General features: G+C 40.0%; 1 pseudogene across 1 annotated transcript; it reads left to right on the top strand.

Moving 5' to 3' along the window:
• Nucleotides 1-1,348: 1,348 nt before the first annotated feature.
• Nucleotides 1,349-2,632, top strand: LOC308268503 (PC4 and SFRS1-interacting protein-like; annotated as a pseudogene). Its single transcript has one exon. The product of its transcript is annotated as a PC4 and SFRS1-interacting protein-like (transcript).
• Nucleotides 2,633-13,341: the final 10,709 nt, after the last annotated feature.

Below are 13,341 nucleotides of genomic sequence, written 5' to 3'. Positions count from 1 at the left end.
ATTCCAGCATTTGGGAGGCTGAGACAGGAGGATCACGATTCATGGCCAGCCTCAGCTACTTAGTGAGGCCCTTTGCAATTCAGCGAGACCCTGTTTCAAAATAAAGAATAAAAAAATAGGGCTGGGGGTGTAGTTTGGAAGTAAATACCCCTGGGTTTCATCCCCAGTACTGCAAAAAAAAGAAAGAAAAAAGAAAAGAAAGAATAAAAATTGGACAATTGGACAAAGGGTGTATCTTGGAGGTCAAATGCCCCTGGGTTCCATACCCATACCCACAATAAATAAATAAATAGACTAAAAAATAGAGCTAGGTGTATAGCTCAGAGGTACAATGCCCCTGGATTCCATCCCCAGTACCACAAAATTAATAATGATGATGATGATGTGAAGAGGAGGAGGAGGAAGAAGAAAGAAGAAATAGAGCTGGGAATGTAGCTCAGAGGTAGAATGCCCCTGGGTTCCATTACCAGTACCACAAAAAAGAGAAAAAAGAAAAAGAAAAAGAAAAGAAGCCGGGCAAGGTGGCGCACGCTTGTAATCCCCGCGCTTGGGAGGCAGAGACAGGAGGATCGCGCAGGTTTGAAGCCAGCCTTGCTGGCTTAAGAGACCCTGTTTCCAAATTAAAAAAAAAAAATAGGTCTGGAAGTGTAGCCCGGAGGTAGAAGGGTTTTCAGAAACCTCAGTACCACCAGAAGGTGTTTTGGTTTGGTTGTTTTTTTTTTGGGGGGGGAGGGGACTAGGACTGGATTCCAGGGGCATTCTACCTCCAAGCTACACCCCAACCCTATTTTTTTTCTTTATTTTGAAACAGGGCCTGAGTTGCAAAGGGCCTCACTAAGTAGCTGAGGCTGGCCACGAACCGTGACCCTCCTGTCTCAACATCCCAAATGCTGGGATTACAAGCGTGCACCACCATGCCCGCCAAACAGAAGTATTTTGAATTACAGAGTTTTTTATTTTTGGAATATTTGTGTATGCATGAGATATCCTGGAAATAGGACTTAAGATATGAAATTCATTTATGTTTCATATACATCTTACACGTAAAGCATGAAGGTGATTTGAATTTTGGAACATTTGGGGTCTCAGATTGGGGATGTTCAACCTGTTTGTGTAAAAAGGTATAAAAAGGCAGCGGCGGCGGTTGCGATTCGGGTTGGTTGGGACCCTCTGCGGCCGCAGGTGGTACAGGTGGCCGGCGTGGGCCCGGAGGGAGGCGATGGCCCTGTAGGCGCCTCCCGGACCCCGAGGCCGCCTCAGCCCACCACGGCTGTGCTGCCGCAGCCCTCGCCGCCCGCGTCTCCTCCTCCGGCTCTGGGACCCCTGGCTTCCACCCCAAAGCGATTTCAAACCTGGAGACCTCATCTTCGCCAAGATGAAAGGGCACCCTCATTGGCCACCTCGCGTGGATGGAGTTCCTGATGGGGCTGTAAAGCCACCCACAAACAAACTACCCATTTTCTCTTTTGGAACTCATGAGACCGCCTTTTTAGGACCAAAGGATGTATTTCGGTACTCAGAAAATAAGAGGAAGTATGGCAAACCAAGTAAACGAAAAGACTTTAATGAAGGCTTATGGGAGATAGATAACAATCTGAAAGTGACATTTTCAAGCCAAGAGGCATCAACTAAACAATCAAATACATCATCTGGTGTTGAAGTTGAAGAAGAAACTAGTGTTTCAAAGGAAGATCCTGATCAAGAAGAATGAGGACATGACTGAAGCAATTGACATTAACTGCTCCAAAAGCTGCCAGAAGAGGGAGAAAGACAGGCAGAAAAACAGGTAGAAACGGAGGAGGCAGTGACAACAGCGACTGTTAATCTAAAAGTGAGTCCTGGAAGAGGACGACCTGCAGCTACGGAAGTCAAGATTCCAAAACCAAGAGGAAGACAGCCCTGTCCTCCAGAGAAAGGGTGGAAGAAGCTTTCAGACTGCTCACAGGAGGGATATGCTGAAAGGCCAGCATGAGAAAGCAGCAGCAGATGGAAAATGCAGGCAAGAGGGATGGCTGGAAACTGAGCCGCAGAATAAAGATGAAGGCAAGAAGCCAGAAGTTAAGACAGTGGAGAAGAAGAAGCGAGAAACATCAGTGGATTCTCGACTTCAAAGCGTACATGCTGAAATAAAAAAAAAAAATTCACTCAAAATTGATAATCTCGATGTGAACAGATGCATCGAGGCCGTGGATGAACTTGCTTCACGTCAGCTCACAATGCAACAAGCTCAGAAACACACAGAGATGATGACAACCCTGAGAAAAATACCACGATTCAAAGTTCAGTCAAGTTATCATGGAAAAGTCTATAGTGCTGTACAACAGGCTTAAGAACGTGTTTTTAGTTGGTGAAGGAGATTGTCATCACACCAGTGCTGAATAAATCTCCTGCTGAACAAAGACAGCATGAGGAAGCCAATAAAGCCAAAGATCAAGGGGGAAAGGGGCCGAACAAAAAGCTAGAATAGGAACAAGCAGGTTCAAAGACTCTCAGTGGAGGATCTGATGCTCAGGACAGTGATCAGCCACAGCACAAAGGAGAGAGCAATGAAGAAAGCAAAGACAACCATGAGGCCAACAGCAAGAAGACAGAGACCGAAGTAACTCTGAAGGATGCTACACTAGATAACTAGCTTGATATACCTGGAACATAAAGGATATTTGAGAAGTTTGTAATGGTTTTCATTTGAAATATTTAGATTGCTGAAAGTTTTAAATTTTTATAAGCATAGGTTTTGATGTTTAAGACATGCTTTGAGGGAGATAATCCCTTTATCTTTGTTTAAAAGTAAATGAACATTGCTAATTGTACTTGTGCAGTATTAACAGCTACATTACACAGTAAATGTGGGGGGGAAATCCTCTTAGAAAATGCTAAGCTGCTTTTCCAGACATGGTTGTAGCATGTTTTCAACTAGTGTGTATATGTTAATGTAGAAAACAAAAGGTACATTTTTAAGACTGCTACTTGTATAAATCTTTCCTTTTTTCCCAAATACTGTGGGTGTTGTGCATAGTTTTTATAAATCTTGGATTTACCAGGCTGTCTTTTCACTGTGGGTTTCTTAGAAGTTGAGCATTTTGCCGGGCATGGTGGGGCATGGTGGCGCATGCTTGTAATCCCCACGCTTGGGAGGTTGAGACAGGAGGATCACACAGGTTCGAAGCCAGCCTCAGCTACTGAGTGAGGCTCTCATCAACTTAGTGAGACCCTGTTTCCATATAAAATATAAAAAAAAGGTCTGGGAGTATAGCCCAGAGGTAGAAAGCCTCTGGGTTCCACCCCCAGTACCACCACCAAAAAAAAAAAAAAAAAAAAAAGTTGAGCATTCTTATGGTTGATAAAATGTTACTTCTATACAAATATTTACTCCCTTTTTATCAAAAGGTTAATTTTTTTTTTTTTTTTTTTTTGCGGGTCTGAGGATGGAACCAAGGGGCATTTGACCTCTGAGCTACACTCCCTGCCCTATTTTTTATTCTTTATTTTGAAACAGGGTCTCACTAAGTTGCAGAGAGCCTCACTGAGTAGCTGAGGCTGGCCAAGAACCACGATCCTCAAGTCTCAGCCTCCCGAATGCTGGGATTACAAGTGTGCGCCACCATGCCTGGCTTCAAAAGGTTAAATTTAATCTCACAGTGTATACTGTACTACATGATCCTGCTTTATAATAATATTTTGTCTGTATGCCTTTTTGTATACCAACTAGATATCCAACCTAGATTGAACTGATAGTTCCACAAGGTACAAAACTCATGTTAACTTCTGAAGGTAATTTAGTTTTGTGGCTGGGAACTTAGTGAAGGCACATAACTTCCCTACAAAGAACAGAATGGCTATCTATAGGGATGAATCTGATGTTAGGGTTCAGCCATCTAAGATCCTTTATAGGCACTAGTAACGAAAAACTAAATGTTTATTTTTGGGAATTGTCTTAAAAGTCACACTAATTCAGGAAATCACAAGTATTTTCTTAATTGGGGAAGAAAATCAATCCATGATGCTTATGTGATAAACATAAATAAATGCTATATAAAGAAACTAACCTATTTGAAAATGTGGCTAGATTAGAAGGGAATTTGTATTTTCATTTCTTTCATACATAGAACAGGATTACAAAAAGTAGAGGTATTAGCTGTTACAAAGTAATACGTTGATGGTCTATTTTTATGTATTTAGACTAAATCAGGGTAAACTAACATTAACACACTATTTAATGGGTCTTCTGACTAAAGAATAGCATTTCTAGGATATTTCAAATATTAGGTCAGTTGGTAGAAAGATGTGCTTTGAATGCCGGGCGTGGTGGCGCACGCTTGTAATCCCCGTGCTTGGGAGGCGGAGACAGGAGATTTGTGCAGGTTCATAGCCAGCCGTGATGGCCTAAGAGACCCTGTTTCAAAAATATAAAATAGGTCTGGGAGTGTAGCCGGGAACCCCAGTACCACCAAAAAAAAAAAAAGAAAAAAAAAAAAGAAAGATGTGCTTTGAAACTATATGAATATGGAAAAACTATTTAATGCGAATGATTGTGATGACATGCAGTGTATTCTCTGACCTGTCATACTTTTCACCTACACAGAAAAATTTGAATTATTTCAATTGGATTTCTGCTTTGAGAGGTCTTACAATGTAGCTAAGACCCATCGTTTTGATGGAACTTTGCTATTATATTATATATCCTAGTCAACTGTTTTGTCCTTAATACAGTTTTAACTTGGACTGATTTGTTCTAGTTAAGCCATAAGTGTCAGTGTAAACTTGTTTTGATTAAAGAATTTTCTATAAAAAAATGTATACAAAGCCAGGTGTGTGTGTGTGTGTGTGTGTGTGTGTGTGTGTGTGTGTGTGTGTGTGTGACTAAAGCAAAGGTACTGATTACCCTTTTTAATTCTAAACTTTAGACTAATAATTTTAATTACATGTTTCTGGCATGTTGACATTTGTCTTTAGTTTTTGGCTGACAACTTTATAACATCTTTCTTTCAAGGGAAAATCACTGAAACACCACACTTCTGAATGAAGAATGGGTCATAGAAGATGTAAGAGGTGAAATCAAGAAATTTCTAGAAACAAATGAAAATAAAGAAACAACATATCAAAACCTCTGGGACACTTTGAAGGCAGTATTAAGAGGAAAATTTATAGCACTGAGTGCTCACATAAGAAAAACAGAAAATCTTCAAATAAATAGCCTAATGCCACACCTCAAAGCCCTTGAGAAGCAGGAACAATTGAACCCCAAAGCCAGCAGAAGACGGGAAATTATTAAAATTAGAGCAGAAATTAACAAAATAGAGAATTAAAAAAAAAAACAATACAGAAAATCAACAAAACCAAAAGCTGGTTTCTTGAAAAAATTAACAAGATTGATAAACCACTAGCCAACCTAACATAAAAAAGAGAGAATCAACCCAAATTATGAAGATAAGAGATGAAAAAGGAGACATTACTACTGACAGTGTAGAAATCCAGAGGATTATCAGAAACTACTTTGAAAAACAATACTCCAACAAAATGGAAAATCTGGAGGAAATCGACAACTTCCTAGATAAATACAACCTTCCTAAACTGAGTCAAGAAGATATAGAGCACTTAAACCAACCAATAACAATCAAAGAGATTGAAACAGCAATAAAGAGCTTCCCATCAAAGAAAAGCCCAGGACCACATGGTTTCCCAAGTGAATTCTATAAAACCTTTATATAAGAGCTAATCCCAATACTACTCAAACTATTTCTTAAAATAGAAAAAACCGGGACTCTCCCAAATACATTCTATGAAGCCAACATCACACTAATACCCAAACCGAATAAAGACAGTTCAAGGAAGGAAAATTACAGGCCTATATCTCTGATGAACTTGGATGCAAAACTATTAAACAAAATACTAGCAACACACATTCAAAACCACATCAAGAAAATCATACACCATGACCAGGTAGGGTTCATCCCAGGGATGCAAGGCTGGTTCAGTATACGAAAATCAATCCATGTAATTCATCATATAAACAGAATCAAAGATAAAAATCATATGATCATTTCAATAGATGCTGAAAAAGCATTTGATAAAATTTAACATCCATTTATGATAAAAACACTGCAGAAAATTGGAATAGAAGGAACATATCTCAACATTATTAAGGCAATTTACAATAAGCCCACTGCCAACATCATATTAAATGGGGAAAAAACTTCAAGAATTCCCCCTAAAAACTGGAATGAGACAAGGATGTCCATTATCACCACTTCTCTTCAATATAGTACTAGAGACTCTAGCCAGAGCAATAAGGCAAGAAAAGGAAATCAAAGGAGTGCAAATAGGAAAAGAAGAACTCAAGCTTTCACTATTTGCTGATGACATGATACTATATTTAGAAAACCCAACAAACTCAAACAAAAGGCTTATAGAACTGATCAACAAATTCAGCAAAGTATCTGGATACAAAATCAATCTTAAAAAATCAAAAGCTTTCCTGTACATCAACCATAAATCCACTGAAAAAGAAAATCAGAAAACACTTCCACTCAGGATCTCCCACAAGAAAATAAAATACCTAGGAATAAACTTGACCAAGGAGGTAAAAGATCTCTACAAAGAAAATTATAAAACACTGAAAAAAGAAATCGAAGAAGATCTTAGAAAATGGAAGGACCTTCCATGTTCATGGATTGGCAGAATAAATATCATTAAAATGGCCATCCTCCCAAAAGTGATCTACAGATTTAACGCAATGCCCATTAAACTACCAAGATCATTCCTCACAGACATAGAAAAATCAGTCCTTAAATTTATCTGGAATAACAAAAAGCCCAGAATAGCCAAGGTAGTTCTCAGCAACAAAAACCATGCAGGAGGAATCACAATACCCAACTTTAAACTATACTACAAAGCCACTGTAACAAAAACAGCATGGTACTGGCAAAAAAAACAACAACAAAAAACAAAAAAAAACCCCAAAAAACAAAAAAACAGATATATACACCAATGGAGCAGAATAGAAGACCCAGAAACAAGTCCACACACTTTCAGCCAATTGATTTTTGACAAAGGGGCCAAAAACATACACTGGAAAAAAGATAGCCTCTTCAACAAATGGTGTTGGCAAAACTGGTTAACCATATTCAGAAAATTGGAAATTAATCCCACTTTTTCACCCTGTACAAAAATCAACTCACGATGGATCAAAGACTTGGAAATCAAACTAGAGACCTTGAAGCTCTTTGAAGAGGGCATAGGTCCAACACTACAACACATAGGCACAGACAAACATTTCCTCAACAAGACCCCAAAGGCACAACAAATTAAAAGGAGAATCAATACATGGGATTGCATGAAACTGAAGAGCTTCTGTTCAGCAAAGGAAACTATCAAGAACCTCAACTGAGAGCCAACAGAATGGGAGAAGATTTTTGCCACCTACACCACCGATAGAGGACTGATATCTAGAAACTCAACACTAAGAAATCAAAGCATCCAATAACAAAATGGGCAAATGAACTAAATAGATACTTCACAAAAGAAGAAATTCAAATGGCCAATAAATGCATGGAAAAATGCTCAACATCACTGGTAATCAGAGAGATGCAAATCAAAACTACCCTGAGATTTCACCTAACTCCAACTAGAATGGCAATCATTCAAAACACAAACAACAACAGATGCTGGCGAGGATGTGGAGAAGTGGGAACTCTAAGACATTGTTGGTGGGATTGCAAATTAGTGCAAACACTTTGGAAAACAGTATGGAGAATCCTCAGAATGGGAACAAATCTACCATTTGATCCAGCAATACCACTTCTGGGTATCTACCCAAAAGATAAGAAGCCAAACTACCAAACTAATGCATGTGTATCTATGTTCATAGCTGCACAATTCACCATAGCCAAACTATGGAACCAGCCAAGATGTCCATCAACAGATGAATGGATTACAAAACTGTGGGATATGTACACAATGGAATTTTACTCAGCCATCAAAAAAAACTCAATTACATCATTTTCAGGGAAATAGATGGAACTGGAGGACATTATGCTAAGTGAGATTAATCAGCCACAAAAACTAAGAAATCAGATGCTTTCCCTAATATGTGAGAGTTAGGGAGAAATGGGTCATAGGAGGAACTCTTGAAAAATGAAATCCTATAGAGGAGCAAACAAGACAACCTAAAGGAGGAGAAAGAGGAAAATCTCTAAAACATACAATGTACTTAAACATATCGAAGTCAATCACCAAGCCAAGCAAGGGAGAGAGGGACGGGGAGGGAATGGGGTTGGAATTGGGTAGGGGTTAAATCAGCGATGTGTACTTGTTTGTACACACAAGTTTTTTACCCCAATATGATGTTTGAATATAATGCACCAATAAAAATATTTTAAAGGAAAAAAAAGTGAATAATGTAGCATTACATAAAAAAAAATCACTGAACAAAAACAGAAACCAACACTTCTGTTAAATTAGTAAATCTATTTTATTTCAAAACACTTTGGCAACTGTAAGTCACCACCCAAGAACCAACACATTTACGACACAGTACACAAGGACGACACAGACTCAGTCTAGCCGGGCAGCCAGAAACACACACACACATGTGTGTGTGTATTTTACAGTTTACAATTTCACATTGTCAAAGAAATACCTGGAACATTATTGGAGAGAAATTCTTAAGGAATAAATCATTTCCCAAACTTAAAATCTTCAGAGCCCTAACTTTTAGCCCATCTAGCTTTATATTTATTTCTACAACCATGGTCCCTTACTCTCAAAGTAAGATTCAATAGGCCCAGTGAAAATCACTACTTGTGCTTAGTGCCAGCTTTATTTCTGTCTGCAATCTGGGAGGAAATGCTATTTAGGTCCCGTTGTTAAACGATGGTGTCCCACTAGGGCTTTCCACAATCTCATGCCCTCTCCAAAAGCCAAAGCATGGGAGAGGAGTCTCCTGGGATAGAAGCCAGTTTTCCAGCCTCCAACAGCTGCTCTCCAGACCACCTGTCACTGCCAGGTATGCTACACTCTCAGGCTTAATCCTCAAAGAGACAGCTCCTGTGAGGGTCAACTCACAAGGACAGACTATGACCAAAAATAGCCCCTCTCGGGTGTCACTTTATGTTTTCCCTCTTTTTTCCAGGGACTTCTTCTCTATCCTTTGATCTCAGTTTAACTCCCAGATTATTTTTATTACACCTTTCTAAGATCAGAGGTTTCAGGCACATGATAATTCACAGGGTTCCAATTCCAGTTCACAAAGCTGTATAAACTGAATCTTAAAAATGAAAGAGCAGCCAGGCGTGGAGGCGCACGCTTGTAATCCCAGCATTCGGGAGGCAGAGACTGGAGGATCGCGGTTCGTGGGCAGCCTCAGCTACTTAGCGAGGCCCTTCGCAACTCAGTGAGACCCTGTTTCAAAAAAAGACTAAAAATGGGACTGGAGGTGTAGCTCAGAGGTACAATGCGCCTAGGTTCCATCCCCAGTACTGTAAAAGAAAAATAGAAAGAAAGAAAGAAAGAAAGAAAGAAAGAAAGAAAGAAAGAAAGAAAGAAAGAAAGAAAGAAAGAAAGAAAGGAAGGAAGGAAGGAAGGAAGGAAGAGAGTAGTCACAAAGCTTGCATGACTCAAAGCATTCTTGCGAGCTTAACTTAGATGAAGAGCACTAAGCCAGAGCGGCATACTCCCTCCCTCTCAAAGGACTCTCACATTAGGGAACACATCCCAGAGAAAAGACAGTACCGTGGGGGAGGACCCCATTTAAAAATAGTGCTCCTAGCCGGGCGTGGTGGCGCACGCTTGTATTCCCTGCGCTTGGGAGGCAGAGACAGGAGGATCGTGCAGGTTCGAAGCCAGCCACATGCGCTGGCTTAGGAGACTCTGTTTCCAAATTTTAAAAATGTAAAAATAGGTCTGGGAGTGTAGTCCGGAGGTAGAAGGGCTTCCAGGAACCCCAGTACCACCCAAAAAAAAAAAAAAATAGTGCTCCTTACAGTGCTTTGGATACATAAAAATAAGTCCACCTACCTTCTCTACAGCCCATGCATTCTCAATCCCTCATATAGAACCCTTTCTGATCTAAATTCCAGTTACCCATCCCCATAGAACTATTTTATTTTCCATAACAGATATCTCTGGGAATCTAAGCTCAGGTAACCTGTTCCAGTTGCGCCAAATGGAAATCTTAGCACCTTGGGGGATCTGGTTGCTAAGTCTTTCCTAAATGGTCAAACAAGAAGAAAATCTTTGTATTACTTTTCTGTTCTTGGTTAATTTTTACTCATCAAGGTATTATACCAAAGTAGCATACATTAAAAAAATGAAGACCTGACAGAAACCCAAATATTAAACAGGCACACCCCTAATCCCTTTAGATTCCAATCCACACACAAATACTTTATCTCTGAAGTTCTTGAAATGAATATTTCCACATTCTTGTCCTGCCTTTTTCATCTTATAGCTGTTTTCCTAATTTTTACAAAACCTTCACTTGCAATATAAAGTGCCATATAAAACAGATTACAAACTACCTACTGGGGAACTTGTGTATTAGAATGAGACACTGAAATATGGTTTTCCAGCCTAAGTTCTAAGACCCATTGCAGTCTTTCAATTTTCTCTACAACTGCTCCCCCCCAATGTTAGCATTTCATTTATTTGTTTTGGGAAATGAGGCTGACCTCACAGATTTTCTCTCATATTCAGGTCTGAGTGCTCTCTGCAAGGAAAAGTGTCAATATCTATAATATTGGCACTCTGGACATTCTGCAGGAATGCTCTTAAGGGCCAAGTCTGGCTTTGCACATGAAATTGCCAAGTTAAAATATTTAGTTCACAGATTTCTCCCCTTCCTTTTTCAGAATAAATTTTTGGGTATAAAATAACAGTAGAATAACCAAGTTTTTCTACACATTTTATCTCTATTGTAATTCTGCCCACTGAACACACTCCTTTAAAGTAATTTTTTCAAAGAATAAAAATGAATGTAGTAAATTCTGGCTGAGAGATTTCCAAACTAGTTGTACTCATAGGGTTTCTCTTCGTTATGAGTGGCCTGATGCCTAATAAGTTTAGAGCTATTAATGAAAGCTTTCCCACACTGGTTACAGGTAAAGGGCTTCTCTCCAGTGTGAGTCCTTTGATGTACGATCAGTCGTGCACTCAAGCTGAACGTTTTCCCACACTGGTTACATTCATAGGGTTTCTCTCCAGTATGAGTTCTCTGATGTTGGGTAAGACATGAACTCTGCCTGAAGGATTTCCCACACTGGCTGCATTCATAGGGCTTTTCTCCTGTGTGAGTCCTCTGATGAACAACAAGAACGTAGCTCTGGCTGAAGGATTTCCCACACTGGCTGCATTCATAGGGCTTCTCTCCAGTATGAGTTCGCTGATGCATGATAAGGTGAGAGCTGCGGTTGAAAGACCTTCCACACTCATTACATTCATAAGGTTTCTCTCCGGTGTGAGTCCTCTGATGTGCCACGAGCTGAGAGCTCCAGCTGAATGATTTCCCACACTGATTACATTCGAAGGGCTTCTCTCCCGTGTGAGTTCTCTGATGGGCGACAAGTTTGTAACTTTGGCTAAAGGATTTCCCACACTGATTGCATTCATAGGGTTTTTCTCCAGTATGAATTCTCTGATGTGCGATAAGTTTGTAACTCTGGATAAATGATTTCCCGCACTGACTGCATTCATAGGGCTTCTCTCCAGTATGGGTTCTTTGATGCGCAATAAGTTTATAGCTCTGCCTGAATGACTTCCCACACTGGTTGCATGCATAAGGCTTTTCTCCAGTATGAGTTCTCTGATGCACCACAAGCACGTAGCTCTGGCTAAAGGACTTCCCACACTGATTACATCTGTAGGGCTTCTCCCCAGTGTGAGTTCTCTGGTGGGACACGAGGTGCGAGCTGCGGCTGAAGGATTTCCCACACTCGTTACATTCATAAGGTTTCTCTCCTGTATGAGTTCTCTGGTGTGCGACAAGATGGGAGCTCCAACTAAAGCATTTTCCACACTGATTACATTCAAAAGGTTTATCTTCAGAATTATTTCGCATGTTTTGAGCAAGGGACGAACTCCGAGACACTTTACTACATTTATATCTATTCTCTTCAACAGGACTCCTCTGTGGCTCATTAAGGGATATGCCACGGTTCAAAACCTCACAGTCTTTGAAATCAAAGGCTTTATCTCCTGCATGAATTTTGTCATGAATATTTAGGGGCAAGCTGTGGCTGAAAGGTTGAATACCGTCACTGAATTCGTAGGACTTGTGTCTTTTCTGAGTTCTTGCAAATTGAATAAGATGAATGCTCTCAGGGGGGGTTGCACATCCATTATTTTCACATAGTTTCTCACCATCAATAATCTCATGATGACTGTTTACAACAGAAATATGATGTGGCTTTTTACCATGTGGCACGTGTTTATGGAGATGGTTTCTTATGGGCATTAGTGGGAGTGAGAAAAGGCTGGAATTCTGACCACTCTTCTCCACAGGCTCATCATCACTGCAGGCTCTCTCGTGAATAACCGCTCTCCTCTGAGTGAGGGCCACTTCCTGAAAAACTCTCTCTTGCTTTTCCTGCTGCTTCTCTAACTGCTCCTTAGGACCGCAAACTTCTTCACATGTGGATAGCCAAGGATCATCTCTTGTCAACCTTTCTACCTTTACTCCATGGGATGTTCCTTCATCAAAAATGCTCTGCTTTGAAGTTGACTCTCTTCTTCCAAGTGTAGTTGCCCTGTCTGGAAGAAAGCAGAGTAAGACGTCCTAGACGAGAAACAAATACTAGAGCTGGAATAGTGGAACTGAACTAACAAGAAAGCATGCAAAAATAAATAAGTGTGGATTTGTTTGAAGCTATGGAAGTCAAAGCTGGGTTGAGACAGTAAAGGGCTGAAATAAGCAGTAGGTACAAAAATATCAAAACCCAGTAACATGGCATTTGAATGGAGCTATATTTATTTTGGTTTTAGCCAAAAAAGCAAGCCATTGAAAGCCACATACCTGCATATTCCAAAATATGATCACCTATGCAGGACCTACAGAATCTCAACCCTAAGCAAATAAATGTAAAGTCCTTTCCACCCTCGTTTGTGCTAGGCACATGTTCACCAAAAACAGATTAGTTGCAAGATTGCTGGAAATTTCTGGAAGCATGAAACTTGCTAGCAGAGTCTGCAGCAACAAGACAGGAGCAAAGTGCATTTATGAATCCAGGAAAAAAATGAGTTACTATTATCCCTTCCCTAAATATATTACAGGGTAATATGGCCTTGTGACTCTAACCAAGAGAGAGTGGAGTTTGTTCAGAGGCAGAAGCCTGAGTAGCTCTTAGGTAA

The sequence above is a fragment of the Muscardinus avellanarius genome (assembly GCF_963383645.1).
Source record: "Muscardinus avellanarius genome assembly, chromosome: 10".
Taxonomy (NCBI): Eukaryota; Metazoa; Chordata; class Mammalia; order Rodentia; family Gliridae; genus Muscardinus; species Muscardinus avellanarius.
This window is presented reverse-complemented; position numbering and strand designations above follow the sequence as displayed.